The 25702-nt window shown below is 48.9% G+C and overlaps 1 protein-coding gene across 4 annotated transcripts in view; it reads left to right on the top strand.

Moving 5' to 3' along the window:
* LOC143426469 (receptor-type guanylate cyclase Gyc76C) overlaps positions 1-25702 on the top strand; it is a 90112-nt gene that overhangs the window by 21038 nt on the left and 43372 nt on the right. For 2 of the 4 annotated variants that reach the window (XR_013102148.1, XR_013102147.1), the window contains one exon: positions 15537-15656. The gene's annotated coding sequence lies outside the window, so the exon portion shown is untranslated. Of the gene's footprint in view, positions 1-388; positions 964-4863; positions 5130-15536; positions 15657-25702 lie in introns of those variants that run through there. The other 2 variants (XM_076899945.1, XR_013102149.1) reach the window with 2 other exon arrangements.

Raw genomic sequence — 25702 nt, 5'->3', positions numbered from 1 at the left:
GCGCAAACTCGACGCGGACACGAAACAACGGCGACGATTTCGAAGCCCGCGCAGGAATTGACCCGTCGAGCGAACGAAACTCGTCGTCCACGATTCGATGAGACGGGTGCACCGGTGGCTGTCGCGTGTGTCGATAAAAGAGATCGAGGCGTGGAAAACTGCGCGCGGTTAAGAACCGAACACCCTGTATAACGAGGCGACTCTTCTACACAGAATGGGGTACCATCTTATTTACGGTGAAGTGGTTGTCGGCCAACTTAGAGGAGCGGCCATCATTCAATCAAGCCGGACAATTTAAACAGCCTGATTCACGCAGCGAAATCATTTAATATTTGACGTCAACCACGATTATCGTATAACGGTGCGTAATGGCCGATTGTTTATACAGGTTGCAAGCGGCGCCGCAATTTTCAAATGGTGTATCTGCCTCCTGAGAACGAGAGTTGTTGTTGAACGTTGGCGTCGGGGACCGAGCGATGTTGCAAATGATCCGTCGTTAGCGGCGGGCCACAAGTGACGAGTACAATTACTCTTCAACCAGTTACTGCTAATGGCCGAGTAAACTGAAGAGAAAAAGGATCCCCCTCCCCTCCTTCGCCCCGCGATAGACCTTGTCCGTCTTCTTATTAAGATATGCAAATCTCGCGCCTAATTCTCTCAATAATTCCGCGCGTTCCACCCGGCCGTACTTTCGTTTAATATTAATCGGGCCAGGCGACACTGTATTATTTCGACTTCACGCTCGAACGCGAACGATCTCTACGGAGAGCCACTACTTTTATTAGGTTCTCCTTCTGCCAGCCGCGTCTCTATTTATAGACTCGGAATTATCTTCATCCGCCGTAGAACAATACGTACGTAGCTGGAAAAATTTCGATAGGAGAATGCTAATCTACGCGGTTCATCGTCGTCGTCGTCGTCAGCCTCGAATGAAAAGGAGCGGCGCGATTGCCGGCAATTAGATCGTAGTTGTTGTTGCACGCGTATACGCGTGCGAAAGATGAAAAGGTTGGGAGAGGAGAAGTGGTGGTTCGCGACAACCGGCTGGAAAAGAAATTATTTCCAAGCAAAATCACCGCTTAGTGATTGCCTTTTTTTCACAGTTGACTTAAAGAACAGGGACGGTCCATGGTCCTCGAAAAATAGAAAATTTGTGACACGAAACGATTTAGTTGGTCCCATTGCACGCGTAGGCTCGTAAGCGGTCGCGAGCTGCATCTTTCCATAACGCTCCGCACCTGCGGCACAAACGACCTGTTGTCCGCGCACACACGCGGTTACTTTACATAAGATATGCGCGAGCTTAGACCGAGCTGAAAATAAACTCGTCGCGGTTCGACACGTTCGATCGTGACGCTACGCTCGTTGTCATTTAGCCTGATTTCCATCGACACGATTCGCGGCGAGCCGCGCAGCCGCGGCTCGAATGCCTCGCGTGCCTTTTCCCCGATAAATCTCTTCCCTATGATCGCGAAATTATCCGAGATATCAACGAAACTGGTACAACGAGGTTCGAACGGGCTGCATTGTACCACCAACGAGGAACGTTCGCGTGGAAAACGTCCGATTTGTTGCGCACTGATTCGTAACGCGTATCTCCAATTAAAACCCGTTAAATCACATTTCCAGCGATCCCAGACGTTACCATTTCAATTCTAACGAATACATCATTTCAATTAACCACCCGTGGACTACTCGAATGGAAATAAAAATAATTCGCAATAATTGCGCGCTTTAACGAGCGCTCGGGGTATGTAACGAGTCGTTAATCAAAGTACGTCCGCGAGTATAATTAAGTAAAACGTACGAGATCGTTCATCCATAATATAATAAATTTTTACAACCGCCGTCGGATTAACTCGAATAAGGAAACACGCTCGACGGTCAACGGAATCGAAGACGATCGGAGCCGATCGAAGAAGAAAGAGACCGTGGTTACGAGCACCGAGCAGATGCCTACTTCGATAATGTGCTCGTAATTAAGTGGCCGGTGTTTCCATACGGCCGATGCCTATCGTCGATCGACATGCTATTTTCGATAAGGCGTCGAGGAGGGTAAACCTCGAGACGGACTCGCGTTTACAATCGGATTCGGATCGCAAAGAAAAGGAAAGAAAAAGAAGAAGAAAATATCGCGAGCGACACGGGCAGCAAGAGTAACGCGCGCGCTTACGTTCGCGTACGTACACTCTCGGTGCAGGCCAATATAGTAAGCGATGAACAGGCCAAGTGTTGACACTCACGGGGAAAATGATAAGATAGCAACTGTTTTAGCAGCCAATCGCCGCTTCTGCACTGTCGTCCCTACGTCACTGTTGCTAACTGTGGTTATGTACACACGCCCGCGGTGAATTGATGTTTCTGCTTTCCGAATAGTTCGATCCCCGGCCTGTCAAGCCAAGAACGGCCGCCGCGAAGGAATCTCGGGCCTGGGAGGAGGGCGTTTCGAGCGCACCGGCGGACGCGCCGCCGAAAATCGAGCCGCAGGAATTTTATCGCGAGTGGCGGAAAGTGTGACGGCGGGACGTTGGAAAATTTATAGGAAGATAGCGGGAGGAAGAGAGGTACAAACGAACACGATCGAGAAATTAATTGAACGAGATAGGGGGACGGTACAGGCGCTCCGTGAAAGGAAGCGCGGCCGTCTTTCGCTCTTCGAGCTCGCCTCGAGATCGTTTCGAGAAGAAAAATTGAACAGAACCGTGGCTCTCGCCGAGTCGGGATGACATCCGATTTATAGAAATTCGATTCGACTTTATACGGTGACGACGTGCTAGCCGATGGTATCCTTCGTGTTTTGATTCCGCCTTTATCGGGACTCGCTACTTTCTCCGGAACGTAATCGCCTCGCATTATCCGTTCCTATTTTACGTGCGCACACCGTGGAACACGTGCATTAAACAGTGCACACGCGCATAATAAAGGCATTCGCGTTCGTCTGTTACGCCGTGCCGCGCGCTATTACATCCTACATTAGCCGCGAATAATCGTACGTTTGCGTGGTCCCGGTCTGCACTTGCTCATTGAAATTTCGCGTGCCTATGTGTAGCAGTGTATAATTCGCGGAAAATTACGCCGGCCAACTAGCCGGCGAGCGATACAACGTTAACGTCTCCGCGTTTCTAAAAATCGGAACGAAAAAAAAAGCGGGCAAATTAGTATAGCCGCGCGAACGATTGCTTCCACCTCGATCGCTCGTTCAGGTATGCATTCCTCGCTGATAAAACGCGCGGCTTTCACTATCAATCGCGATTACTGCGCATACATAACCAGAAAGCAACGTATCGTTGGAAATAAGCGAATACCGTTAGGCCTCTTAGCTGCCTGATTTCTAAACAAGATTACATCAACCGGATTTGCAAACAATTACGGGGTAAACGACATCTCCGACGCGTTATTTGTCGCAACCTGTCGCCCGCCACGTGCTCTCGCGCCCCAAGTTTCGAGTGGAATTAGCTGTCGGACGATAAGTCGGTAATTTTGTCGTAAAAATTCTAGTCGAAATTAGAAAAACCGTAATCGAGCGATAACGCGACGTTCGCTCGGACGAACGAGTTATTTTAAGACGGTTAAACGACGACTCGTAAAGCTGAATGGGAATCTAAACGCGTATATTATAATTCTTCCTTCTGGCCTTTGATTAATCGGTTTTATTTCATTCGAAAACGTTTTACGAGTAAAAAAGAAAGACTCGCAAGTGCGTAAAAATGCAGAATGGCAAAAAGGAGCGATAACCGCGTGGCGGTGATAAAAGCAAACTTTTGACTTTCTAAAAATATCCTGAACTTGTCCCCGCTGTCGAAAACATGACGAAATTCTACTCTCTGTACCTCGTGTCGTCACTCAAACTTGTTTGCGATACAATTCTTTTGACCTGGCATTTTAGTCGCTAACTAGATATCGCCAATGAAACATGCCGCCTCCATTTTTACGCGAGCACGTGAGATTTCTTCTATACTCTGCTACTTTTTGGAAGAGAAACATTCTCTTTCTTAGAATCGACATAAAATTTCTGTAGAATGACACGTCGTCATCGTCTCGCGAATAAACGGAAAGAAATGTGTAAAACTTCAAAAATGTTTTCTTCCTATACGCAAAAAAAAAAGATGGAGTCTTTGTTAACGCAAGAGACATCTATTTAACGGTACACATCTTTTCCCGCCACAAGTAAATAGCTGGAGTTACCATTGAACTCGTTTCAGAAAGCGAGTCAACATCGAACGTAAACAGATTGGAATTCCACGAATTCGCTAGAGAGTAACATCGAGACGCGTATAAATAATCGAGTGTAATAGGTAAAAACTTACATTAATCCAGATTCGTTGGTGGCGCGCGTCCTTGGCGGTTGTTCGAGACCGGCCGGTCGAGCTCGTTCCATTGACTCCCGGTTCCGAAGGCTACGAAATTCCGGGACACGTATCGGGCGCGCACTTGCACTGACTCGCGCGGCTCTTATTCACGCCGATTTCACGGCAATTTCCACGGAGAGGAGCGAAAATTGTTCTCGACCTTTTCGAAGATTCCCGTGTGTGGCCGATCTCGATCGGAGCGCCGCTCGAGTGCCGCCACCTGGCCGTCGCGCACCAGCACTAGCCCTCCACGGAATCATGTGTTCGTTCAGTATATTGCGGCCTCTGCTTGCGTACGGTTGTTAGCAAGGGTACGACGATCGGTCGTTCTCGGCGGTACGGTGTTTCGTCTTCGGCAAACTGAACCCACGACTCGGGCCGAACCGATCGTGCATCGCGCATAGTATACGATAGACCGCGGTGGTGCTCGCGCGTGTCCTTTCCCGCGGACAGTGCACGTATTCGCGCGTTCATCCTCCGCCAGAAGAGGAGGATAAGGACGAGAAAGAAAAGAAACTTGGCGGATAGCAGTGCGTCGTGTTCGCGCCAGTAAGGGCGTCCTTCCGCGTTCCCTCGATATACGTAGACGAGCCCGCGGCCAGCCGCGCGAGTGGAGTGATTTTATTTCCAACGAGCAGTGCCCGATAAAGGACGGAAATAGCTGTTAAGTGAAGTTCCTCGACTTTTCGCGATTGGTCAACGAGAGACCCGCAGGGATGACGAGGTAGCCCCCCATCCGAGGGATTGGATTACCATGCTGGACACGGCCACGAGTCGCAGGTAACAGAGAACCGTGTGCGCCCCGTGTAAAGACTCCCCATCCGCCTCTTCTTTCTTTCATCCTTCTCTCTCTCTCTCTCTCTCTCTCTCTCTCTCTCTCTCTCTCTTTCTCTTTCTCTCCTCACTTTCTTCTCTCCTCTCCCTCTTCCTTCTTCGCGATTCGTTCTCTCCCTTTCCCTCCATTGCACCAAGCGTCGTCGATCGACACGTACACACGTACACGCCGCGTACTCGTTCTTTCTCTCACCCTGCGAGCAGAGGAAGAGAGAAAGAGCGAACCGGCGGGAATAGTGGTGCGGTGTGTACACGCGAGCGAATAGGACGTTTTCTAGCAGGCATTCGCTAGAGTAAACGATTGGATGAGCGCCAGCTGCCCAGAGGAAATTCCACTGACAAAAATTCCCGAGTGTCACTCGATCTATAGACGCGCGCGTGCAACGGACCGATGCCTGATCGAAGATTGTACATACTTGTGATACGCGTATACGCGTGTACGATATGATGGATCTGTTAGTCGGGCGGTAAGGTCGATTCCTTCGCGATAAGAAGGGCGTGTGTCAAATCTGTTACGTATACGCAGGAAGAACGTTCTCGCGGTAGAGAGAGAGAGAGAGAGAGAGACAAAGATGGACCGCCGCGTGAAAGCTCCACATGATAAAGTGCCGCCGCGGGTAAAGTGCATCGCGACAGCAACGCGACGAGGACGCGTAACCGCGACAACGAATTTTCGTGTCGCGTGACACACGCGCCTTGTGATGGAAATCTCTGATTTCTTTGTACTCGCGGAGCCCCGCCATGTATTTCCGGAACAACGTGTATACATCGCGTTGACGCGCCACTTCTGCGTCTTGCATTTAGGAAACGAGATAACGAATTAAATCCCGTGACCACGTTAGACGGGGACTGTGGTCGGCCTACTCGTGTGTTAGCCGTGATATTTACGCGTGCTGCTGGTGATTAATCGCAATAACTAGCGGTAAAACGTTGGCCTGGAAAAATGTTTTGGAAATACACGCGTGTCGCTCGATTGGTAGGCGAAAAGGTCTCGTGTTTTTGCACTCGGTAATCGACGTATCAAAGCGACGTATTTTCGTCGCCTGGCTCTCTGATACACGAATCTCTGACGTATAAAAGCAAACGGAGTCGAGCTGCGGCAGCGGCGATGCCGCAAATCCCGAGAAATTACTAGAGCGACAACGCCGCTGATGTATCTCGCGGTCCACCGTATTCTAACCGTTAACAGTTTACTTAACGAGCAGATAAGAGAGAACGTAGAGGAAAATTTCCATCGCTGCTTTCCTCGTTTCAACACCCTTGCCTCGTCACCGCGCACAACGTGTATTATATTCTCGGTTCACGCTTTCGAGCTCTCGGGCCGACCGATTCCTTGCCCGTCGAGGAGGATTCTAGGAATAATGAATTTCTTTCCGAATTCGCACGTGGCGCGGTGATGATGGTATGTTGCGCGATGACCTTTAGCTGAGTCACTGTCGACACTTTCGTATGTACGTCCGAAAATTTCGTTCTGCTTCGTTATCACTTTTTGTGTACGGTCCCGAGCGACAATTCTAGAGGAGTTAACGTAAATGTAAACAGTGCACGTTACACGACACTGAACGATATCGAGACCGCTCCAAGAGGCGTATACACACGTCTCTGCTCTGATAAATTCTTGCACGTACGATGAATACATTTCAACGCGATCTCGTTCGCGCGGCGGAACCGCGTGTGGATCGAAAAATATTACAGCTCGATTATCGTCTGCCCCGTCGATAACCGTACTCTCCTTTTTTCCGTTCGATCGTTTGTTTAGAGTACGTACGGAGGCGAGCGTAAAAAAAAAGGATTTTCCGTGGTAACGATTTCCTACAAAATTCCACGGATCTACGTACACGAGACAGACACGCGTAAGTGTACGCGATGCCGCGTCGTCTCTTCTCTCTCGCGTTCTCTCGCTGGCGTCGTGAGACGCTCGTAATTCGAGAAAATAAAATTCACTCCGGAGCAAAGGTTGCCACGATAAATATTGTCCAGGAGAGATGCTCGCCGTTGTCGGCAGCCAAACAATAGCTTTTCATCGTGCGCCGTTCAAAAGCGACTCGGTGGAACGATCGTACCAGCAGAGACGTTTTAATGAACTTAATTATTCCGAACGTCGATGCTTAACCTCTTTGTTGACCGCTATACCACTGTTAATGCTGCAACATTGTTAGAATGCTGAAACAGGTGGCCCTGGCATAGCGCAACGCGTCCATTTGTATCGGTAATACACGCGCGTTTCCACATCGACAGAATCGAGTGTTTCTTTCTTTCGTTTTTCTGTTCTTTTTCAAACAAAATTACGCGGCAGAGGCGAAAAGAAACCGGACCTTGAAAAGTGGTCAGCGTTTTCCGCGCTCGTGTCCCCGCGTTGTTACGGTTGATTAATGCCCGCCTATTTACATTTCATTTATAAGCGCCTTTCCCCGTTTTTTTATTCCTCTCTTTTTTCTCGCTGCGAAAATACTTTTCCCGCGGCGCGTACCTGCCGGTGGATCTTGTTCCGAGCGAATGAAAAAAGAAACGAACGAAAGAAAAATAGGACACGCGTGTCGCTAGAGACCGGACTGGAATGAATCCAGAAGAAAAACAGTGGCGCTTAACGAAGGAGGATTAAAGCCGAGGGGACACCTGTAAAAAAGGCTATTTACAACTTTATTAAAGCGACTCGAGGCCCCTCGTTCGGTTTGCTCGCACGAGTCCGTCGTATATCTATAGGAAGAAACGACACGGCTTTACGCGAAAACCTCGAATAATATGTGGCGCGTTGCGTTCGCGCGGTGGTGTGCGCTGCACATTTACCTGATATATTTTATAATGGGTCTCTCGATAAAAATGCCACTTGTCAGGCCGCGACTGTTTTGCATAATTTCAGTTCAGGGTACACGCGCGTAAATTGCGCGCACGGGCAATAAATCTCGAGGGAAACCGCTACACTTCGCTCCCGTACTTCACTCTCTCTCTCTCTTTCTCTCTCTCTCTCTCCCTCTCTTCATCTCTCATATACACTCACACGTCTCACATGGTCTGTCTATCTCTCTCTTGCTCTCGTCTTACATTCTATATCTTGATAGACGAGATAGTAGTTATAGATACATTATCTACGATACACATCTAATGGCAATTAATGCGAGCAGTTTAATATCATCACGCTACATTTATTCCATCGCGACGGACATCGCGGCTGCAACTTTGTGTACTTTCGTTGGAATGTCTCGCGCATCGAGGGATACGTGTACGCGTACTTTTTTCATTCGACACGGTTTCATACACGGTGAGCTAAAGATATCGATGAAATGTTCTGATAAAAGATGTATGCGAGATCGCGAGGTTCGTCGATTCGAATTAGACGCAGGATCGATCGAGTATTTTTTTAGATCCCCGCGATTCTGCAATTTTCCAGAAAACGAAATAATTTATCGCCAGTGCGACACCGCTGTCGTATAATGGCTACGAAGATATATGGCACCACTTCGGGAATTAACCTGTAAATGTCCTCCCATTACTCATACCATTAAAAAATTATTTATCCTACATAATTATCCCTTACATATTAATTACTAATATATTCGAAGTGATTAATTTCGTAAAGCAGAACGTACGATATAAGCGAAGCGGCAAAGTCAAACGCTTTGGTAATGAAATTACAAAAATCCTGACAAATGGAGTTAATTATTTTGTCCTATTAATGGCACGTACCAAAATGAGTTTCGCGTAAAGGGAACAGTGAAAAGGCGAATTCGCGACAGCGAGATATCGATTAGCCTGTCAGATCGGGATAGATAATCCCAATCACGGGCGTATCTCGATCGCGAATCGAAAGAAATCGATCCGGCGTCTCTTCTTCGGCTGTGAAATCTTGTTGAACGTGACTCGGGCGCGATTCGAGCGAAGGGGGAAGAATAAAAAAAGCACGTGCTTTCTAATTAATCAGTTAAGTTAACTATTCGCCGTGCTTAATGGCCGTAATTAGCCCTACATGCTTCGCGCGAGCACTGAAATTGCGCGATTGACCCGTGGCCAGTCTGTTCGAGGGAAATTAATAAAACGCAAGGATAGGATGACCTAAGCAATCATGATTGCGCGGTTTTTACGAATCCTCCGTAGCGGCCAGTTTCTTGCCCGTATCTATAGAACGTTGCTCCTCTAATTCTTTTCATCCTCGGCTGATTGAACGAGATAAGAAGGATTTATGCTCCATGCCAGTTACACGGTTAATAATTGTCTCGTCCTACCGCTTAATCCTTAATTACGCGCTTAATCCTTAATAATACGTTCCTGCCGATATTAACTAGCGAAAGGACCGATTTACGGTGCCTGGATTGGAGATCGTTCGCCTGTATCCAGTGAAATAAATTGGAAATCTCTATAGCTATGGAAAATTGACGGTAATACAATACCGCGCTTATTAAGGATTAATTATTGTCCGCGCTTCGAGGGTTTATCGTTGCAGCGAACGCCATTTGTGGACCGAACGCGGCGCGATACCAGAATTTTATCGTTATCAAAGTCGACGTCGCTGCCTGTTATGCAACGGTATAGTCACTTAATATTCGCACGTTTCGTTTGCGCTGTTTATGCATAAGCGCAGGTATGTAAACCGCTGCGTAATTTCGACGTTGCTTCCGTTTCCAACCGGGCAAGCTGAAACTCTCCCTCGAGCCTAAAAGAAAATTCTCTCTCCACCGACAAGATTTATGCAAAGTGCACGCGGAACATCGTGGTGAAAAAGAAGAGGAAAAAGCAATGAGAAAAAAAAAAAAGGAAAACAAACTGCTATTACGGAAATATTCGGCTGGTTCGATAATTTCGCGCGAGTGAGAATTCCACGGGCGTCGTTCCCCTGTAATTAAGTCGTAACGCGAAACAGCCGAAAGAACGCGGGAGAGATACTGTTTGAAACGTAACGCTGAAAATCCGCAGGCGCGGGGCGGTGGTTAATAAATATCCTCGGTTCCGCGGGCACCGGTTACTTTTCAATGTTATAACGACGCGCGTTGTCTTTAATTTTCGGTTCGGCGGCTCGCGTGATCCCGGTGAATATCAAAACCGCTGCTGTGCCATGCTGAACGACGTAAGGGTGGTTGAGTAATGACTAACGAGTAATGCGCCGACATAAGTAAGCATTAAGTAACGAATGCCACTCACACGTGCTCGCGCGTGCACCGAGCGCAACACGTATCGCCGTACGAAACGGTGTGTTACGATCCCGGAGCGCGCGCACGAGAGAGATTATACGAGTGCACGGTTGTGTCTCGGTTGATCATGATGTTCCTTTCATTCAGACACCGATTAACGATCTGCAGATGTATTTAACGAGTCTAAAAGCGGCACTGTGGTTTACCGAGCCGCTCTTCGACCGCTCTGCCTTCTCGAGAGCCTCTCCTCTTCTTCATCGATCCAATATGCTTTTTCGAAAGTACTCTTCGCAGGTGCATTCGTTCCGCGACTTTTTACTGCTCCTATTTAGACACTTGCGCGCACGCTACACGCTCACCAAATGATCTACGAAATAGATTCTCGATAGAATCTACGATGCAACGCAAAGTCTGCAATCATTTGGAATTTTATTCGTCGATTCTCGCAGTCTCCCGGTAAATCAACCGGTACCCGAAAAGCAGATCGACGAACGTTCCCGTTTACCCAGTTAGAAAAGAAAAACTGTCCACGGGGACGGACGTAGTTGGGGCTACGCGAAGGGAGGAATGGTGGGGCTGGACAAAGGCGAAGTGGGAAGATCGAGCGTATCGGCGGCGATCGCCTTGCTAGCCTGGAAATCCAGTTACTCCGGCAGGGGCCTCGAGACAATGCGCAGAGAGCAACCCGTGCAATGCCGCCTCGGGAGAGCTGGTTGGGTGAGCGCGACGAAAATAACTCCGGCAGGAGAATATTACGGCACTTTGCAATGAGGAGAGACCGATGAAAAGAGAAGAACGGCCGCGGTGCGACCGGGAAAGACAAAGAACCGTGGAAGTTGGACGGGGACGGAAACAGAAAGTGGAAAGAGAGGGACGTATCGGTCGGAGAAAAAGAAGTGAAAGATGGCGAGAGGGGCAGGGGAGGAGTTGAGAGAGAGAGAGAGAGAGAGACAGAACGGGGAGTACGCGCACGTGTCGGTGTACGTACGTACGCGAGCGTGTATGGTTGCATAGGGAACGATAAGGAAAGAGAGGAGGATGAGCGAGGAGGATTAGAGAGGAGAGAAGGGGTGATCGCGTCGCACGAATCGACTCATGGCGAAACGAGCGACCGGCGGTCGTCTTCTTTTGGTGCGTGACGCGATTGCCCGATCGGCCAATGACTGGTTCTCTCTGCACCGGGCAATGTGCACCGAGTGCTGCAGCAGCAGCAGCAGCCACCGGCCCCTCCTCGCCGCTCTCAAGTGCGCTCGCGGCTCGTGTACAGTGCACTTCATTGACGGCCGCAAAACTGGTCCACCGCGAGCCGCATAAAACTCCGTTAGAACCAGTTCCATGCGAAACGGGCTTAACCCCATGTCCGAGCTTCCCTCGCCGAAGGGGGTTTTCCTTCGACGATCCGTAAACGTTCCATCATTTCGCCGGTTTTCAGCTGAAATTTTCCTCCTCGAGTGATTTTACTTGAAAACGAATGAAAAATCACTCGATCGGATGCATTCTCGAATGGTATACCCGGTGAAAGGTGATTAAGTCTCTATTCGCGCGGCAGGTGAACAGGGAAATTCAAAAATCTGTTATACTCGGCAGTCGCTGGATCGGCCGCGAATTTCGAAAGGTTCGAACTGGCACGCGAATCGATTTTCGAGCGATGCCTGGCATCTGGCTCGGACGATGGGGACGCGGAACGCGGTGCGCGAGGACGGACGGGGCTCGGATGATCGGCAGAACACTCATTGCTTCCCTTTCACGTACACGCCATTTAAAAGTTGCACGAATACCGGGAAATCCTGGTGCTGCCAGCATGTCTGCCAGTGCGATCTGGCGGAATCCGAGGGTTCGCGGAACTGTCCGAGCGGCTCCGATTCCTCGAGTTTACTGGACGCGGGAGCGCGCTCGCGCGCCAGCCCAGTCCCATAAAACCGTAAACGTCGATTACGCAATGATGTAATATAATAACGAATATTGTCCCGGGAATGGAGATTCTGACAGATACTGTTTCTTATTACTTTGGTGAAACACGCTCACAATTGATACCCGGCCAGAAAGACGTATGTACACACATAAATATACGTCGGTCATGCTGCGTGCTCTTTGATTTCTGCGCTCTTTTTTCTGGCCACTCTGCCGCGCGGGCGCGCACACACAAACACGCACACACGCACACTTCTTACTCGTGGGAGATACAGCCGCTGGAACGAATTCGCTTTTTACATTCGGGATAATGAAACGCTGATGGTGATGGTGTTTAGTAATAACCGGGTAACAAAAGTGAGCGTAGTAAAAATGGAAATCGGTGTTACAAGATAGTATGGTAATGCGGTAACTAAATGGTAGCGGGTATTTTAAATGCGCATTATGCAACATATGTTTCTGGTTAATTATAGCCGGAGGGTTGTCTTGAATATTATCGGGGATTTCGAAATTGTGTCACCTCGCCTCTTTTCGTTTACTCGTTTACTTTAATTCGAGACGTTTAAGGGATCCCTTATCGTTTTCTCGTCGTTACGATGGTATTTGAAAAAATCACCGTGTAAATTCGACGTCCCATCTTGGAGCGAAGCGTGGTGTGCGCCTTGTCAGACTACACTCTACTTAACATTCGTGAGTTATTTAAAAAGTAAAAACGTAAGGCGATTCGAGGAGGCTTGCGGTTTGTCCAGATCTCATAAAGATATGCTTATTCATCCTAATGGTAGGTTGTCGACATGGACACGCCTCTATCAAAGTCGTCGGTATCTACAAAGAGGATCCTTCGAGATTTTCTTTCCGTTCCCACCATTCTGCGGCTGACGAGCAATTCTGTTGCTCCCCCTGTTCTGCCTCCCGCCCGATCCTTTCTGCGTTCGTGAAACGAAGAGAACAGGCTGCCCAGCAGCAACGACCGGGTACCTCTAATATTTCACGGAAGCCAGTTACCGCGGTTCGTCGATGTTATCGCATCCGCGGTGCCGAGGGAACCGATTTCAATCGATTTCTTTTCTTTTCCCGCTCCCTTTCTTTTTTTCTTTCTTTTTTTTTTATATTACACGTCGGTCCCGGCATTAAAATAAACATCCTCCGAAGAACTGGAGCGAAGAGAAGGACATGGACGCCCCGGGAAAGCAAAACGAGAAGGAAGAGGGTGGACGGTCGCGAGCTCGAGAGGTGGGAGATCATGAACGAGGAGGAAATAGCCAGAAGAGCGGAAGGAGAGGGGACGGGGGAAAAAAGGGAGAAAAATGGCCGGGAAGAAAAAAGGAGGAGGAAGGGACGAAGAAGAAAAGTGGCGAACCGGCTGGCCGCAACGAACTTGAAGTAAACCAAACCTACCGGTCCTACCGCTCGCGCTACCACTACCACCTACCGAACTATTACCCGCAGCAGGTCTATATCTGGACACTGCCTCGTCTCTCTTATCCGATGCACCGCATCGCGCGCCCGGAATAGTGAAATCACCTTACCTTCTATACCTTCCACGTGGCTATGTGGGTGTTCCCTGGCCAGCCGCGGCTCGAAACGAGATTCACTTCGGGATCGACCACGGGGACTACGTGGGACCCTCGTCCCCCGTTTCCTGCGGGATGTTTGCGTTCCACCGTCCGCCTCGTTGAATTACCCCTTCGAAGCACCGTGGTTTCGATCGCGTCGCAGCTTCAACAGCTATCATCTCGCGATCAAACTACCGCTCACCGTTCGCCTTCTCGCGGAAAATGGTGATCGTTAGTCACCGGTAGAGAGTGGTACCATTGAAAGCTATCACGGGACGAGAATTTTGGAGCACGCGTTTCGACGGGGATCGAACGCGTTTCAGTTTAAGGACAGACGCGAAGGAGAGGATTTCCTGTCTGGGAACAAAGAACGGTCCGCGGTGAAAATAGTCCAACCGGACCTTGATCTATTAGTTGCAAGTCCGAGTCCAGTTTTTGTCGACTCATAGGCTGGGACTAAAAGGCTAGGCTAATTCTGTCGCTGGTCTCAACCTGTTTCAACTTTGTCGCAAACAAAAATGGAACTTTTTACCGGCGATCGCGAATCACCGGTGGACACGGTCGGTCGACACGGTTTCCCGTCCCGCGGGCCGAGGTAGTCTCATTGATCCGCGTGTAAATCGATGATCGACGATGCCAATCGAGTGCAAGTTTTTCTCGGGGCTGCGTGGCAACGCGGTTGCTCGCTCCCGTTCTAATTAATTAATACGCGAGCCCCATTCGAGGTGTTACGATACCCGCGGTTCGAACACGACAAATCGAAAAGATAGGCGGCGAGAAAGGGGTGGGAAGGGGCTACGGTGCGATGAAAAATGGAACGAAACCGACGCACGAACGAGACGCTGTGCGAGCTCGCATTAATCGATCGATTAAAATCGTCTGCGTGCCAACGAGTGACATAATCCGGCTTGCGTGGATCGGTCGATTAGAAATCCGTGAGTGTCGCCTTAATTGACGCTAATTACATTTACGAGCCACCACGTCGACACGTTCGCTGTTAAATGAACGTAACACGCGCGGACAGGTGTCTGTTTTTCGCCTAGGACGCAGGCGGAATCGCGCGCTCCCTCGCCGGAGCGGCGAAGAATTCCGCGGCGAACAACGAGACGCGCTTTTTGCGCTTTGTTGATCAACGATTCGCGGAATCGTTAGGGGAAATTGTAGGCCAGAGTTATGGATGAATAGCTAATGCCTCTCGCGCAGCTGTCTTTTTATAGCTCGGCTCGGTATAAACGGTTGACGTGGAATTCCGTAGGAATTCCCTTTTTTTCCTCGAAGAGCGTCTACCTTATGCGCATTTGTTTATCGTACGGAGCGGCTCGAGACCGATCGCCGGAGAACCGTCGACATAATTTTAAGACCACTGTTCGGAGATAATTGAGAAATTACCATATCAGTTGTCCTGGTATCGCGTTCAGCGATGTCGTCGTCGTCTGTACCGTGTTTTAATCGACTACACGCTTTTATGACGTTTCGACTGCGACGAGTTCACCAATCGTATACTCGATCTTCCTCTTCCCGTAAATTATTCCGTGCATACAACGCAACTATTCAGTCCCCGTTTTTCTTCAACACTTTCAAATATATCCTTCGGCAATCTGTTCACCGTTGGCGGGAATTTAAGAAGGAATTTTGTGAAAAACCTAATAGTCCATTCGGGAATGTCCATGTAGAACGTTCTATCCCTTTCAGAGCACGTACCGATTAACCGCTAGTTAAAGCGATTGCATCGGCAAAGAATTGAATAAAACATTGTCTTCCAGGTGGCTGTCAGAAGTTCAGGCTGAAACCGCGAAGAGTACCGATTGGCAGCAGCATGCTCTCAATATAGCGTTCGAGCATCGACGATCTTCTCCCTGAAGTTACTCTGCCATGTTGCTTAGGTAAGATTAAACAGAGTCATTTTTCCCGGGGGTTGAGCAACACGTGTAAACGACCTCGGCGATTAAAAGTCGCGGTTTATCATTATCATGGCACCGCAGACAGTCGCACGTTTCTACAGACACGCGTGAAACACATGACATCGGGCTGCTCTCTCTCTTTTTCTATTTCTGCGTTCCTCCTTTTCGTCCCGTATCTGAACGGCGACGAACGCTGACCACGACGACGACGACGACGACAACGACGAAGAAGACGAAAAAGAAGAAGGGTGTTTAAATCGTAGCAATTATAGAGAGGCGCGCGATTTAATATCGCAGCAAGGGACGACGCTGCGGCAGATATTCTAAATGCGTGTTATCGTTTGTTGGCGTACTATTTTAACGCGTTATCTCGGTCCACGTCCGCCATGGAACAGCAAACACGCCCGTTCGCCTCCCCGAGCTGCGTTGACGCTGGTCGCTCTTTCAACGCTCTAGGGACGCGTTCTTTCGGTATGCTCGCGCGTTCCGCAGCGAACGATCGCGGTTGATATTCAACTCTGCCATGGTATTTATTACCAACACTCATTTCTTCAACCATCATACTCTTTTTACCTGTCGTTTCTCATTCGATTCTTCATTCTTGCCCGTGTTATTTTTGCATCAGACGATACTAAAAAATGCATACTCGTTTGCGTTCAGAATACCTGCAGAAACTACTACTCATTTTCTAGTTATTCCGTGGTTATAAATATCGTGGGTCACCAGGCGGGTCTCGCGTGGCTAAGAACGTGACGAAAGGAAAAAAAAGGCAAAAAAAGACAGAAAATAGATCGTTGGCCTCGTTTTTTCGTTACGGCGATCGTTAGAATCGCGAGCGCACGATTCTCCACGAGTTTGGACGAATCGAAGAGCAGCCGTGGAGGGCTCGCGAAATCGCGCGCGGGGGAGAGTAACCTTGCGTTTTCGCGCGGTCGTCGGGGTTTCGCGTGTAGGTTCGCGCGGCCAGAGGTACCACCAAGGGCCTGCCGGCGATAAAACCAGTCACGAACATTGTACGCGGGGGATAAAACATACGATAGCTACTCGCGCAGAATTCTGGCGTGGCCCCGTGGGGCTCTCCGTGGTCGTCGAGAGGGGCGCGCGAGCGCTCGCGTCTCTCTGCGTGTGTTACACGGAAGCGCGGAACAATGCACCGCCATTCATGGTAAAAGAAGAAGTGGTTGAATCACCCGCCCGCTCGGATTCTACAGGGCTATTCAAATCAGGGGCCACTTGGCTGTGAATTTCGGGCAGAACGACCGTACACACGGAGAAAATAGTAGCCAGCCAGGCAGATAGGAAGCAATTTGCATAGCTGCTGGTGCAATTCGTTACTCGCCCGTAGGAATTTCGTGGTATTCCGTGTGTTGCACGCTGTTCCGCGTTACGCGCGCGGTATTTTATTAGCGCGATATTCGTTAAACAATTAATCGTGATAGCGTATATCCGACTGAACTGTCGGAACGACTATTGCGCGCATAGTTGCAAACATTCTCCTCGCTCTGATCGACGAGAAAAAATGCTATTCGTATATTTCCCAGTGCACTCGCGCGCATTTGCAAATGTATATCTAGCTAGACCGACTGACTACGCTATTCGTGCGTATAAATATGTATCGACGCGTACAGTATTCTAATATAGATTACCCGAGCGATTACTGCATGCAGAGTTACACGTGTACGCATAAATTGGTTGAAATAAATCGGGAGTCGCGCGATACCCTCGTTGCCGCGGCGTTCGATAAATTCTCATTCGTCCCGATCCCGTCCGAGGAGGTATCACGGACGCTATCCGCTAGTCGGAAGATTAGTAGGTTTCCAGGCACATAATTGCAGCCGTGGAGAAAGGCGTTAACCCGATGGAATCGTAACGATACCGCGCGAATGCGAATTTATAGAAACGTCAGCTTTGTAATTACGGCCGAGCGGCGAAACAGAAAGACGGTTGCGAAGTGAGAGAGATAGAGAGAGAAAGAGAGAGGCTTCTTCGCGCGGAATTTACAGAATTATAGCAATTTATACCGGCCGGCACGCGCGCTCCGCGCTACCTCAGGAAGATGCGCGTCCGGGCTGGGGCTGATCTACACCGTCGTTGAATAATTATTTCGCGAAACGTCCTCAGCGTGCCTGCAACGCGCGGTAAACCTTGGCAGATTTTCAGAACGGTCTTGCGAGCAACGATAAACGTGTTTACGTTCGCCACGATTATTTTGTTGTAACACCAGCGGGCAGTTTCCGTTCTATTTAATTGTCGCTCGAGCGAACGGTGTAGCTGTGACAATCCCGGTCGCATCTCGGTGGAGCAACGCGAGACAACCAGCGAGAACGTAACGAGGGCACTCTGAATTTGGTAAACTTGAATCGCGAAGGGAATAACCGTTGGTAGTTACGTAATTACGGTCTGGCAATGTTTATGGTAATTAGCCCGTGTCGAGAGCTGAGTCACATTGGCCGGCGATTTCCTATTACAACACGCACGTATCTATCCCACGATGAAATATCGTGTTTTGTAGGACCGCGAGGGAACTGCGAAATCGTGTGTTTGCTCGGCTCGGTAGTAATAACATTGCGGTCTATGACTGGAAGAGGGAAATAGTCTCGCGGGCCGTGTTATAAAGTTACGCGCGCCGATCGCGGTAACGCGATACACTGCGCGAACGTACGAGGAACAGTAGTTAGAGAGATCTTATTAACCGAGGTAGGCGGGTGGCGGGGGAAGAAAAAGAAGAGAAAAATACTAGAAAAAAAAAAGGAAAAAAGACCGTGGCGACGGTGAAAACGGCATTGGATCGCCGCGATACGCCACCACCGTCGATGATAAAATTGCACCGTGCCGGAGCTCGATCGTTCCCCGCTAAACGATCGGCTACCGCCTTGCTGGATTTTTCATCTGAGGCTCGCATCGTTACCGTTAATTTACTCCGCGCGAATGCGTATTAAAGCGCGTCCACTTTCGGCATTCGCGAAAAAACCTACCGATTTAACGATTCGATCGCGATTCTCGCATTACGCGGAGCACGAGGAGTATTCGGATACGCGCGAGACGCGATAATCGAAGTATCGTTTATATTTGACGACCAAGCGAGCGAGAGAAACGGAGTTTCTTAACCGCGAGCCATCGATGCGCCTCTCTTTTCCTCGATTCTTGGATCCGGCTGGATTCCCGATACGTCGAATTATATATTTACACGCGCGTACGTCGTGCTTTTCGTGAATTCGCCTCGCTCGCGTTTACATTCCGCTGATAACTTGGAATCGGTTCATTTATATGCCTTTTACGGTCTATCGCGACGCATGATCTTTTTAACATAGTTGCGCAGAATGCGCGAACGATAAAAGGATCGCGGGACCGTCGTTCTCGATGAAAAATTGCACGTGAATTTTTCGTATTTTTTCTTTTTTTCCACGGAGAGTTTGGTTCTCTAATTTCTCACAGTGAAATTCATCCTGCTGGTGGCTCGATAAGATTGAGATACGACGCTTGCGGTGGCTATATCATATTTCCGAACACATGTGTTTATTCTTAGCACTGTTGTCGGGAAAATCCTTGTAAATCTCCATAAATCGTGCCGCGGAACAAGACCACGTCTGTGTTCCACGTCTCGGAGCAACGAACAATCGGATAAATCGAAATCTCTCCAGTTGGGAGTACGCACGGCCGCGGTTCGAGCATTAATTTCACTCCGGCTGGACTTTTCGCGAAATATCCACTTTCACTTACCCTTTAAACCGTTCGCGTACACTCTTGCCGCGTAGAACAGTTAACCGGAGAGCGAGGAGGAAAAAGAAGAAAAGAGTTAACCACATTCCTCCGTTACTTCTATTCATACTTTTCCATTTTCCGACCGGTCGCGCTTTTCTTTTTACTCCCGCGGTATCAAAATACTTTCGTTCTGGCTACTTCTACGCGCGTACGGCTACACCATCCTATTTTCATTTCTACCGCGACTCGGATGCCAACTGCGTTAAACGATTCTGTTTGTTGCACGAACAATAGCATGAAAAAATTCAGATTCCGCCTACGAGAGGACGAGAATCGTATCGTATTACAGATATTATAGGTACTTGTTCGCGCGTCAGAGATTTTTGCGGAAGAATTTCACGCGGAACCGTTTCCACGAGTTGCTGCGAACGCGTAGATCGAATAAACAACTTGCTGTGCATTCGTTACACAAAAGATTCAAGGATCGTCGGGAAAACGATTATCGAGCTCTATTAATAGATCTCGTGCTGATTTTTCGCGTTATCGACGAAGCCGATTCCAAGTACCACCGCTATCAGCCGAGCTGTCGATCATCTCGACGTTACAACTAGCGACTCGACTATCTTTTCTCTCCGGCCGTCTGGCGAACGCGCGATGAAATCAGCCAGTAATTAATCAGTGAAAAAATATTCGGAGCGGCTGCCACGTCACTTCGCTCACGACCGCTGTCCCTTTTTAATCATATTCCTCGAGCTGACTCCCGATGACTTACGCTTACACGTGTTTTAATCCAATTACACGATATCTGCTGCGTTTACGTACTCGCTTCCGTTCTTATCTGAGAGCCGCGCGAGAAAGCGATACGTTTGCATTCCAATTTCCTTCGTGTACGAAATCCACGATCGCCGTTGCTTCCTGTACGCGCGTTGCTCGGTGCAAAAGCCTCTGAATCGCTGCGTCCACGAATCTCGATGCTTACTCTCGTCCCACGAAGATGATTTGAAAGTTCAAGGTCCGGAATTTTTATTATCCCGTGCGCTTCGCCTCTGTCTATTTACGCGTTCGAGCATAACAGCCTCGATGAATCGTTATTTTTACGCGCAATTTTTAAAAATATTACTTGGTACTATTTCTGTTCATCTTACAAATCGACGCGTTCTGTCTCCTCCTTTGTAGACTTAACGTAAAATAAGACAGCCTTGGTACGATCCTCGAAAAAATAAAGTATCGATATCACCAATCAGTTCGATTTTATAAACTTTGATATTTAGGTAATTTTTTAAAGACACGAGTATTCTGCAAATTCGATCGGAAATGTGTCCAAAAGCTAAGCAGTTTAAAAAAGAAATTTATTATATATTCTTCCAGGAATTCTATTAATAGCTCGACACAATGTCTCGTTATCATTCGATGCATAAAACCATTGATGACTCACGATTCATTACACGGAATTAAACAGCATAACCCCCAGCCAAGGTTGGTTTCATCCAGCTCGAACCTCTGAAAACCGATTCGAGTCCTTTGTCGGAGTAGAAAAGAGCTCAACGAAACTCTATCGCTGAGAATACGATGTTGTCCTTCAGTTAACAATTGACAACGATAAAGTCGCGTTACGTTGGCGAAAACACGATCGAGTCGGTGGACGTGACGAGCGATTCGGAGTCGAACCGAGGAAATTGCCGCGCGCCATTTTGGAGCCGCGCCAGGGTGTTCGCGGTCGAGAACGAAAACGTCGTCCCTCGTGCGTGCGACTCCATCCGCGCAACATCCGCGCAAGTGGGTCGTTACAGCCGATCCGATTGAAATTAAGAAAACAGAGGCACACGGGTAGCTCGCGAGTGGCGATCGGCCAAGTATTTCGCTGGAGCACCAAATGTTTACCCTCGCCTCCATTCGATTCCCATCCGGACTTCTCCCTCTCTCTCTCTCTCTCTCTGCGAAAAATTCAACTTTACCCATGAGTCATAGTCAATTTTACAACGTTTACGTTCGATAAAGAGAACGCGAGGCGATTTATGGTCGGGGAGGTATGGATTTGTTAATATTCGATCAAGTAAGACGAGTTATGGTATTGACGTTGGGGAAGTTTCATGGACGCGCGGAATATCTAAGCGTAGCGGATGATAGATCCGTTCCATTTGGCTCGAACACCAGCTCGAGCTGGAGCACGTGTTACACGGACGTATTTATACGCCGTTCGTCCCGTTTATACGGTTTGTTAATTTACGATTTCTGGTTGTAACTCCTCGCGAGGCTCCGGATTCGAAATCCATTATCGAACGGCACCCTGAGTCAACTACTTCGTAGTCGACCGATCTCTATAAGCTCGGCGATTTACGAGCGTTGGAAAAACACAGAACGGAAGACGGACGAGGAGGAAGTCGTTTAATAAAAACTATCGAGCCACCGATAAACAGAGAGCAACTACTACTGCTCGTAGATGGGGCTATTCGTAGCCGCGGTTTCTTTGCGCGCGAGGTCTCGCTGTTTAGTCTCGCGGACGAGCCGAAGACACTTCTTATCCGATGTCTTCACGGAAGATAAATAGAAATCGTTCCGCGAGCGCAGCTGTAGTACGATTTTAGACAGGCTTCGACACTGTTCATCTCCAACATTTTGGCGCGAGGCCAGTACCTCGATGCACCAATACTCGCGCGTTAACCGAACGAGACCGTTTCCTTTGTCTCTGAATCCGAATGCTCAAACAATCTCGAAGGAACATTTACTTTAACGCATATTTCACTCTATTCAATTTCATCATTTGAAACTTCGATTTGGAGAAACTCCAGTTTGGAGGTTCGACAGGTGTACTTGTCGCGAATGGTGCAATATTCCTTTTTTTCTATAAAAAATTACTATATAATAGCTAAATCAACAGACACACCTGTTCCTCTTCAAGTTCGCGGTGCGTCCATAAAGAAAACGAGTGGTAGCTACACCCTTCCGCAAGAACGCTTCGGTCCACGCGCGATTACCACGCGAATATACTCGCGTTGGGGCCTCCTCGGTTTCCACGGAGCTCAGCTCGCGAAGCGAATGGGGATCGCGATTATCGTTAATCCCCGTTGGAGCGTAAACAACACCGCGTAGATAGCATCGAGGCGATTTCCGTGACGCTTCACACCTGACGATTTTTCCGGGCGCGGGATCGCCGCGCGGAGACGAACCCGATTACGCGGTTAGAAAAATTGCTCGACCAATTAAGAAGCGCGATATCGACTCGGTCGTTCGTTAACAGGCTCGTCGGGAGCCGGTTTAATAGACCAGCGAACGGCTATCGCGGCGGAACAGAAATCGCGTTTCTGTTATCCGCGCATCCTGCGTCCTCGCGTCTATAAAACGCGTAACGTAAATACGAGCAACTCGTTCGTCGTCCGTGTAACGTTATAATCGCGGAGCCTTCACCTATGCGCGCCACGGAACGAACGTCCGGACATGGACACCGGTTATTGCGATTCCGATCGTACCACCGGAGATGATACAGCTGCCTCTCCGCGATCGACTCGATCGCCTTGCGTTTAAAAATAAACCGACTATTTTTAACGTTCGTTACGTTCGCGTAACGTTTCCGTCGTTATCGGCTCGCTCGTGGATTTTCCGGGCAATTTACTCGCGGCCACGCTCGCCGGTGCCGAGAACGAGCGCGTCGAAGAATACTTAAACGGTGCTCGCCCGGAATCGGGCGCTCGTTTTATCGGTTTGCGGCTAATCGCTGATATACGAACGGGAAATCGTGCAGTTACTATCATCTGTCAATTTGCATAATATTACTCGGTTAATATCCATTTCGCGTTCAAATACACACGGAGGAGTCGAAGCGTTTCCTCTTTCTTAGACAGACCCGCGACGCGGCACAATTAAATTCCGTACACCGCGGTCGGTGGCGATCGTCGCTAATAACCGCTTACGCGCGGCTAACGATCGACACCGGCGAACCCTATTTAAAACGACCGGTTCGCGATTTCTCACGGCGAGCTTATAAATTGATAATAACGCGTCTTTTCCTACGAGCCTCGTGCTCGTATCGCGCGCCGACCGCGCGACGTAGAAAAGTTGCTCCCCCGATCGGCCACAATGTTACCCGCCCATCGATGGGCTCCAGTTTTAATCCGAAACATACTCGAGGTTCGCAATTTTAAATCCATATATAATGCGCGCACACCCTCGATAAATTCGTTTCACGATTCGCGTGTAATTCATCGCATCCTACCCGGCGTGCCCGGTGTTTTTCATCGCTGATCACGGTTGCATAATTAATGGAACCGGCGAGCGAATTAACAAACCGTTCGGCAGACCTAGCAATTAGGGCTCTTCTTATTTCCACCGGATCTACCCTTTTTCTACCCGCGTCCGATCCTCGTTCCTGATTTACAGAGGCGAGCCCCGCGTAAACGGCCGGCTATTAATGATCGTATTTAATCGAACGGACATGCCCCTCGTTTATCGAGCGGATTATCGCGCGGCGAACACGTCACAGGGGCGATCTCGACCCCATACCCTTTATTTCTTAGATAGAGCGAACGCGACCAGGAGGATCCTCGAGATCGGCTCGAGAACCAGACGATTTTTGCGATCAAACAGAGTCTCGTCAAAGGTAGTTTCTTCTCGTCGGTGTGCCAGCACTTGTGGAGCGCAGTGCATTTAGCTCTAAGAGCAGCGAAATCAGGATCCAAGTAACGCGCTCGTGATTAATAGAGCGATTTGCTCGTTTAAACCGTCGCAGCCCATATTTCCGTTGGGAATTAGGTTTAATAATAAGACTACGTGAGTCATGGTTCGATCCAAGTCCAGTAGTCACGACGGCGATAGGCGCGTTGAAACAAGGAGGTGGTGGAAGGAGGGGGGGAGGGGCGAAAAAATGGAGAAAAAGAAACGCCACAAAGGTACCATGAATCGCAGTAAACGATACGAGGCACGTGCGTATCGAGGTATCCTGTGGTGACCGACGGAGCCACACCCCTGACCGTTTACAGTAGTAACGCGATATATTATATCGACACGAAACACTCTAATGTACTGTGTAGCTGCGATAATGACAATGCCCACGCGTAGCACATCTCGCGCGGCGTATACGCATATCGTTCTTCAATTACCCCTTGTAACGCGATATACCGTAGAGACGAGGCGCGTTAGAACCCGTATTACACGTATCACGCGCGGAGAACGGATCGTCCTGCTGGCGAACGCCACCACTCATCCGGCTGGTGAATCTTCTCGATCCTTGTTCGATTAAACATCCTCGTGGACTCGTCCCGATGCAGCAAAGATACAGAAACCCTCTCAGCTGTTTAAGACGCTCGTAACGCTTGAAACAAGAAATCGACGGGGTTAGCGGACGATGATGAAAGATCGATAGCTCGATGAGCAGAGGAGCGAGAGTTAGCAACGTTTATCTAGACGGTATGCACCGCGAGTGTTGACCCTGGGTTGCGTAAACGCACGGTTGTGACGCATACCAGCGACCGCCGCCGCGCGATTCGACTTCCGGCCGCTCGTCACCGATTCAACCTGGTCGAGTTTGCGGTAAAGGTAGTGGAAACGCGTTAGAAAGAGGACCAGTCTGTCGATTCCGAGATATTCCATTAAAGACACGCGCCACCCGGGACCGAGAAGTGTCACGAAGGAAATAGCCAGCGAGTCTCAGTCGGTTTTCCGTCTACCGGTTTGCCTGTGGAACCGTGTCGATCGAAGAAAGGTGTCAACTCTATCTCGTCGCGGCGGTCGTTGCAATTTGTACGCTAACGCGTGGCTAGTTTTCGTTTTGGAGTACGAACGATCGTAGAGATGTGGATGTTATCTTGGATATTTTTTTAGATTAGATATTTATTTTGGGGAATTTTTTGTAAATGGTGGTAAAAGTTGCTTTCTTTAGGATGCTACGGTCATCTAAACGCGCGTGCTCGTTGCTTATCGCCCGTTCTACAACCATCGTTATTTATCACGACCTCTTTCGACAAGATTACCTAAAAACCGGCGTATTTACATTCACTATTAAATCGTTTCGCATTGCCAACGTTTCCCATTAGCAATAAATTTCAATTCCAAATGTCGGGTATCGGTTTAAGCGCCAGCTAATAGCGTTATATTTCAATCAATTATACATAAATTCTCGAAATCTTTCCGTTTGAGTCGAGAATTATTATGCAATCCATTCGTTACGCCTGTACACATCTAGACACGTAGGTACGCGAGCACGTCGAACTTTGTAATTCCAACGTTACGCATACGAGTGGATTTTGAGTGGGTCTCTGGACAGCGTCGCTTAAAGTTTCCAAAACTGGTCGATTTATCTACACGACGATGGGACGATTTATCTCAGGTAACCG

This window comes from Xylocopa sonorina, chromosome 8 (genome assembly GCF_050948175.1).
Source record: "Xylocopa sonorina isolate GNS202 chromosome 8, iyXylSono1_principal, whole genome shotgun sequence".
Lineage (NCBI taxonomy): Eukaryota > Metazoa > Arthropoda > Insecta > Hymenoptera > Apidae > Xylocopa > Xylocopa sonorina.
Note: the sequence above shows the minus strand (reverse complement) of the source record. Positions and strands in the feature narration are given on the sequence as shown.